The sequence below is a fragment of the Chiloscyllium plagiosum genome, chromosome 16 (genome assembly GCF_004010195.1).
Source record: "Chiloscyllium plagiosum isolate BGI_BamShark_2017 chromosome 16, ASM401019v2, whole genome shotgun sequence".
NCBI classification, from domain to species: domain Eukaryota; kingdom Metazoa; phylum Chordata; class Chondrichthyes; order Orectolobiformes; family Hemiscylliidae; genus Chiloscyllium; species Chiloscyllium plagiosum.
The window spans coordinates 49652560-49659400 of record NC_057725.1 but is presented as its reverse complement, the minus strand read 5'-3'; the positions used below and the strand labels follow the sequence as shown (position 1 = coordinate 49659400).

The 6841-nt window shown below is 40.8% G+C and overlaps 1 long non-coding RNA gene across 1 annotated transcript; it reads left to right on the top strand.

Annotated features, from left to right (window-relative positions):
• Positions 1–676: 676 nt before the first annotated feature.
• LOC122557878 lies at positions 677–6017 on the top strand. Its single transcript, XR_006313968.1, has 3 exons — positions 677–1879; positions 2907–2973; positions 3616–6017. It is a non-coding gene; the product is annotated as an uncharacterized LOC122557878 (long non-coding RNA).
• Positions 6018–6841: the final 824 nt, after the last annotated feature.

Sequence of the window (6841 nt, the reverse complement as noted above, 5' to 3'; positions counted from 1 at the left end):
CTTTTGCGCACCATACAGTCAGGCAGGCTGTGAAATGTAGAAGAGAAGTACAGGAAAATAAACATACTGAAAGAGGAAGATGTAGAAGTATATGTTGAAAGTACTTGATTCCTTGACGTAGATAACAGACGCACACAGTTGGCCATTTTACTTCAACACTATAGTCACTTTAATAGTCCGTCCTAGGTATGGTTCGGGATGAGAAATCCTACACATGTCAGTACATGTCAGATGTTTCTTCTGTTGTGGAAGAATATACATCAACTATCATTTTTTTTCAGTCAAGGCAGAGTGCACAGAAATCTGCTGACCAGGAAGCGAAAGCCCAGCAATTGCTTTTTCTAGCCAGTTTTGTGCTGTGCCCAATTGACTTTGATAGAAAGAAACTTTGATTTCAATGCTGTTAAGCTCATTTAACTTCGACACAATTGAATCAAGCCACTTGTATCATGTTATCCTCATACTGGTGGATATTGAAATCAATTTGCATGCAATTACTGAAGCTGAAGAGAGTTCTGGAAGGCAAAGGTGTTGGATTAATTTCCTGAAGTATTAAAAGGGCAGGCTATTGGAGAGATAGGTAGCTTCACAAGTGACACTTGTGGCAAATTATGGGAAGTACAGCAGAAAATAGTTTAATATGTTGCTTGCCAAGGTAGGTTTGGAGGAGGGGTGTGGAGTGCAGTCATTTTGGGGGCAAGTGAGGTTACAGATCACATTTACAGCACAGGAGGAGGCCATTTTGGTCCTCATCATGCTGCTGTTATGGCCACCCAAACTAATTCTGCTTTCTAGCTCTTAGATCATAGCCTTGAAGGTTACTGCACTTTTTAAGTAGTCTTTACGGTTTTGCCTCTACCATCTCTGGCAGTGATTTCCAGGCCCCCAGTCAGCCTCTGGTTTGAGAAGGTTAATGTCAAATGTCCCCTCAATCTCTTACCTATCACTCTAAATCTGTGGACTGGTTATGGATCGCTCAACAAGAGGAATAGAGTATGTATTCTATAGAATCCCCACAGTGTGGATGCAGGCCATTTGGCCCATCAAGTCTACATTAACCCTCAAGAGGATCCCACCCAGACACTACCTCATCCCAGTAACCCTACGTTTCTTATGGCCAGGAGATCTTTGGACTGAGGGGGGGGGGGGGAAAAGGCCCAGAGCACCAGGAAGAAACCCACTCGGAGGGTGACTGTGCAAACTCTACATAGTATCCCGAGGGTAGAATTGAACCCGAGTTCCCTGGTGTTATGAGGTGGCAGTGCTAACCACTGAGCCACCATGCTGCGCTCTCAAACCTCCTAGAACTTCATGCCTCTCATCTAGGTTTTCCCTCTGCTGCCTCTGTTCTAAAGAAATTTGAACCTTTTCTCTCTTGCACCTCCTCATGCTCTCAGGAATCTGAGCCAAACTGTAGAAAGCATTGCTGCCTACCTTGGAGATACTTGACCATTATCCATTAGAAATGTACTTTTGAGATTCATTAATTCCTGTATTCAAATCTTGCCCAAATTTTGAAAAGGCCTAGTTTAGACTCCGGTGGATCCTTGCCTATTTAAATAGTGTGCACACTGTTGTTAACTTCCGGCCAGGATAATACACATGTCAGCTAGTTTGGTGTTTTAAAAAGGTAAAAACAATGACTGCAGATGCTGGAAACCAGATTCTGGATTAGTGGTGCTGGAAGAGCACAGCAGTTCAGGCAGCATCCGAGGAGCTTTGAAATCGACGTTTCCGATTTGGTGTTTTACTGTGCAACTCTTTGTTCCTTCTCCTCAGGAAATGTGCACTGAGTGGCCTATCCAGAACCTGTAAGCATCGCATCAAACTGGGGGACTCTGGAAATTATTTCTACATTTCACCATCCTGCAGGTCCAGGGTATGTATAACTCAGAAGGAGAAGACTTGTGTTATGGTGTGTTGCAAACAGGATTTAACACACACAAAGTTGTTTGAATTTCAGGATGTGAAGGATAACTTTGCATTGCCCATTAACAGATAAAAATACTTTGTTTTGGAAAAACAAAAAGTATGGATTTAAATTGATCATCTGGACAACATAAATTTTTTTTTCCCCTTTTTTTTGTTTTCTTTGATCTGTTGTCCAGACACAGTTGAACCTTTTGAAAGAAAACTGAACAGTCAACTTCAAAGAGGAAGTGAGGACTGCAGATGCTGGAAATCAGAGCTGAAAATGTGTTGCTGGAAAAGCGCAGCAGGTCAGGCAGCATCCAAGGAGCAGGGGAATCGACGTTTCGGGCATGAGCCCTTCAGGAATGAGCCATTCCTGAAGAAGGGCTCATGCCCAAAACATTGATTCTCCTGCTCCTTGGATGCTGCCTGATCTGCTGCGCTTTTCCAGCAACACATTTTCAGCAGTCAACTTCAAAGACTCAATCAAAGATTGCATTGTGCTCTGGAGGATTTGTCTATTCAGTTGTGCAACAGACTGAGTTCCAATTGCTGCTCATGGATTTAACTCCATGGCTGTTTACATGGCAATGGAGGGGTCTGTTTAATTTGACTTTTTGAGCAACGAGCTGGATTAAATGTTTGAGCAAGTTTTTAAATGACAGTATCTTTTATTTTGTCAGATATATATAAGTATATTTTTTTCCCAAGTGGCGTTTCAATGGTTATGCTTGCTAATTGAGTTTCCCAAAGGGACAGTTTTTTTTTCTCAACTGGAGTTCGAAAGCTTTTTTCTTGTGAGAGTTTCAAAGGGCTCATGAATTCTGTTCCTCGTGGTTACTGATTTGAATGGGTATGGAAATGGAATGATGGGATGTAAGAGAACATGGAGTCAGTTTTTGGGTATGGAGGGGATTGGAGGGTAAGAGGAGGCTGGGCTCTGTTTTGTGATTGTGGATTTGACATTTATAATTGTGATACTGTCTGTTTCACAGATTACTGCTGTTTGCAATTTCTTCACATATATTCGTTATATCCAACAAGGTTTAGTCCGACAAGATGGTAAGATTGTAAAGCATCTCTTATGTTCAAAGTTCATAGTGGCCTTTTCAGCATTTCTGGGATTAACATTAGAATAGAAGCAGTTTTTAATAGCAACTTGATTATAAGCTGAAGGGATATGTAGAGTTCCTATAGCAATGGGATTACCACAGTGATTGAGTGGGTACTGGGTGAACCAGGATTGGTCTGAATGAAAAAAATTGAGATTTGATCGTATTGCGGAGATTTGTGTCCACAGGAAAACAAAGCTGCCACTTATTGTAATGCTGAGGGAATGGAGTTCTCTGTTTGCATTGTGGTCTGGTTGAGGCATTTAAACAAAGGTCCAGTGTCCTCACTGAGGTAGTTGTAAACGATCCCATGACAGACTCCTCAAGGACTGTGGAAGTTATCCCCGGTATCTTGACTAATATGTATCCCTCAACCACAGCAATAATTTTTAAAGTCTAGTTGTTATCACCTTGTGGTATGTGGAACCTTACTGTGTGCAGATTGGGTGGTGCTGCCTTTTCCAAACTGGAACAATGACCACACTTCAAAAGTACTTTCTTGGCTATAACGTGTTTTGGAACATCTGAGTTAGGGAAAGGTATTGGACAACTGCAAGTCTTTCACTCTAATTTATTTTCTTCCCTTTTGCAGTGGAACAGATGTACTGGGAAGTGATGAAGCTGAGGAAGGAAATGTCTAATGCTAAACTAGGATACTACACCGAGGAGTCTTAATCTCTGGGTTGATACCCCAGATTCAGAATTAAGCTTCAAGTCAAGGGACCATTCATTTAAACAATGGATTTAAACAAAATGGAAAATGCCATCACAAATAAGAGCAGGAAATGAACAGGAAGCATGGTGATGTTCCTAGCGTGGATGAATGACTGCCTCCGTGACCTGGGCTATATTAAAAGTTATGTTAAATGCCAAGGCGTGACTATGGATAATATACAGGGTAATCTTATCTCATTAGCCATTGATCAAAGGTCTCGTAATTTGGATCTTTGTTGCAACAACCAAGAATTGTAAAACCACCACAAACCTTTGTGCCTGTTAGGCCTCAGCGGCTTAATTCCTTTTGGTAAACTGGTATAAAATGGAGAAAAGTGGTTCTTGGAGGACCATTTTGAAGGAAAAGTAAGTTTCTTCCTTTTCGATGTAATAATAGTAGAAAATTGGACTTCAAGCTAGGGTATTAAGCCCAGCCATGATTGCAGCAATTTGATTTTTTTATTTCCCTTCTCTGAGGTGCTATTCACCAACTACTTTTTGTTTTGGAAGGAATACATGGGTAGGGCCAGTGTTGAGTTGGTTGAAATAGTCCTGTTACATCACATCAGATAGCAGCAATGATGTGGCAGTGATCTACAGTACAAGTATAGAGACTAATCCCTAAACCACCCACCGCCTCCTCCCCCAACTAGATAGTGGAAAGGCCGCTTACTCCCACAGAAGAGTTCCTCAACAAGCTGGGAAGGAGGGATTTGGGTGGGGGGGTGGGATGTGGGGTTGGTGGTGATAGGTGCATGAAATGTCATCTATGTTGCACTTGTGCTAGTGCAAGGGATGCTTAATTGGATGAAGGTTTCATGGATTACCATGACTATGAAGTATCTCAGTCAATGATCTGATCCTATCAATTCCATGAATCATTGAGATGGCCATCGTGCTTTCTGCCAGCTCCTGTAACTCTTTGTCACTGTTCCTTTGCACAGTCCCACAAAATACATCTTCAACTGTCCATGCTGTCATCTTCCAGCTGAGAGCCATTCGGCTATGACCTGTTGGTTTGTTTATGTGCAGTGCATTCCATTATTGTACACAGACTACTCCATTTTTAGTATTTATTGTGTTGGACAGTTTAAACTACCAGCTGATACTCAGTGATGTTTCGAAGCATTGATTCTGCTTCTGTACGTCTTTAAGCCTTGGCCCTATACAAACATGGAATGTACACTAGCCATCCATACTCTTCCGTTCACATTCCACAGTGTATCTCTCCTCTTCCACAACCGTACAATGATGTTTTTGCATCCCTTCCTTTTTGGATGCACTGTCGCCATGATGACCAGTCTCCTAAGCAATAAATGTTGTGACTAAGTAATGTCTCCAAATGCCTCATTGTGCGACACAGAATTCTGAGGATGGGAGCCTAGACTTTCAGTTCTTAATCTTTGATTACAAACTGGCTTGAGCCAAGTATCATTCTTCTACATGTTTAACTTGTACTAGAGTATTATAATCACTACAAAATTCCTTATAATCCATACATTACTATTAAAGGAGCACCATCAAATGTTTGGCAAACATTAATCTGAAAATTAATTTATGCCAATTTTCATTCTTGTCTTCAAAGTGAAGTCTCCTGCCAGGGTGAGCAGCAATTGTTGCCGTCAGCATTGGACCTAAGTGACTAATGAGTGATTGCTGTCAGGCAGTTCAAATGTCAAGATTCACAAGGGGCCTGCTCTCCTCCTCTTAACACAGATATACTTTCCAGCTGGGGTTGCTGGATAGTAATCAGGAGACAGGACTCGTGGCTGTCCAATCAGTTCTGAAGAAAGGTCGCTGGACCCGAAACACCAACTCTGTTTTCTCTCCACAGATGCTACCAAACCTGCTGAGTTTCTCCAGCAGTTTTTGCTTTTTGTTTGATTTTCCAGCATCCAGTGTGTTTTTTTTTTGTTGTAAAAATATCTAATTGTGTGAGAGCTCAAATGCCCAAAAATGACGCAGTATTTCCTTTCCCCTTTTCCATACCCTGCAAAAGAGAGGTGTTTGCCAAACACCTTTCCTAAAGGTTGTGCTCCTTTAAACTGCATGGTGCATGCTTAAAATTTTTTTTAATGACTTTTTTTCAGGTATCATTAATTCCAGTGTTTATTGTGGGGAATTGTTCACCACTTGCCAATCTAATGATTACTGGACGTGGGGGATCCATGCCTCCCTGAAAATCAGTTGGAACTTTCCTTCAATGGGCTGGACTGACTGCATAGTTGTATAAATGTCTAGTACGTTTCTACAATGTATGAATAAATACTAATTATAAAACTGACAACTAGCTTCTTTGAACAAAGTGATGTTGATGGGCATATTTGAAGGAAATGTTTTCGCAATGTGAATTGTAGCCTGGCATTATTTCTGAGCTCCAGATGGTTTATAGAAGTAAATAATCTACATGATTATTTTAGTTACAATGTTAGGGTGTCTTCCTATTCTGTATGTTTTTAGCTGCAAAAGTTATGCATGGAACATACTGTGCTCATTTGACTCTTTGACTTGCATTGATGTTCTACATAATCCCTTGGACTCCAGTCTGAATCTGGCAGGAGTTTCTTTACTGGATGTGATCAGAAACCCGAACCTTCCAGTGGAATAGAACAAAAGTCACGGACACAAAGCTGCTGTACTTCCAATCAAGACTCTCTTCTAGTATCATAACTTTCTTATTGTAAAAATTTTGGATGTCTCTAATATTAGCATAGAACTATCTTATGTGCACAATCTATATCACTTCCGTTTGCTGTTTTTCTGATGTCCCTGGTGCACAAGGAGACTATTGGCCTTGTTCAAAATTGGTGAGCAGCAGTTAATGCTTTTTGGAGCTTTCCATTTTAAATAGATCAGCCATCACTAAAGTGTTCATATTAAGGGTGCCAACTCCACAAGCTGTGATTCCCATCTGAGACTTAATGGACATGTTTGATGTCAGACTGAAATCTGGCTTGATAGATCATGTTTATTTTTGATTTTAAATGATGCAGCCTTTCACTGAATTGCAAGCATGCAATGCTGCAGTTTTGGTTGAAATAAAATAAAAGTTCATTATACAGAAGAAGTTAAGATAAAAGAATGGACCAAACTATTTACACAAG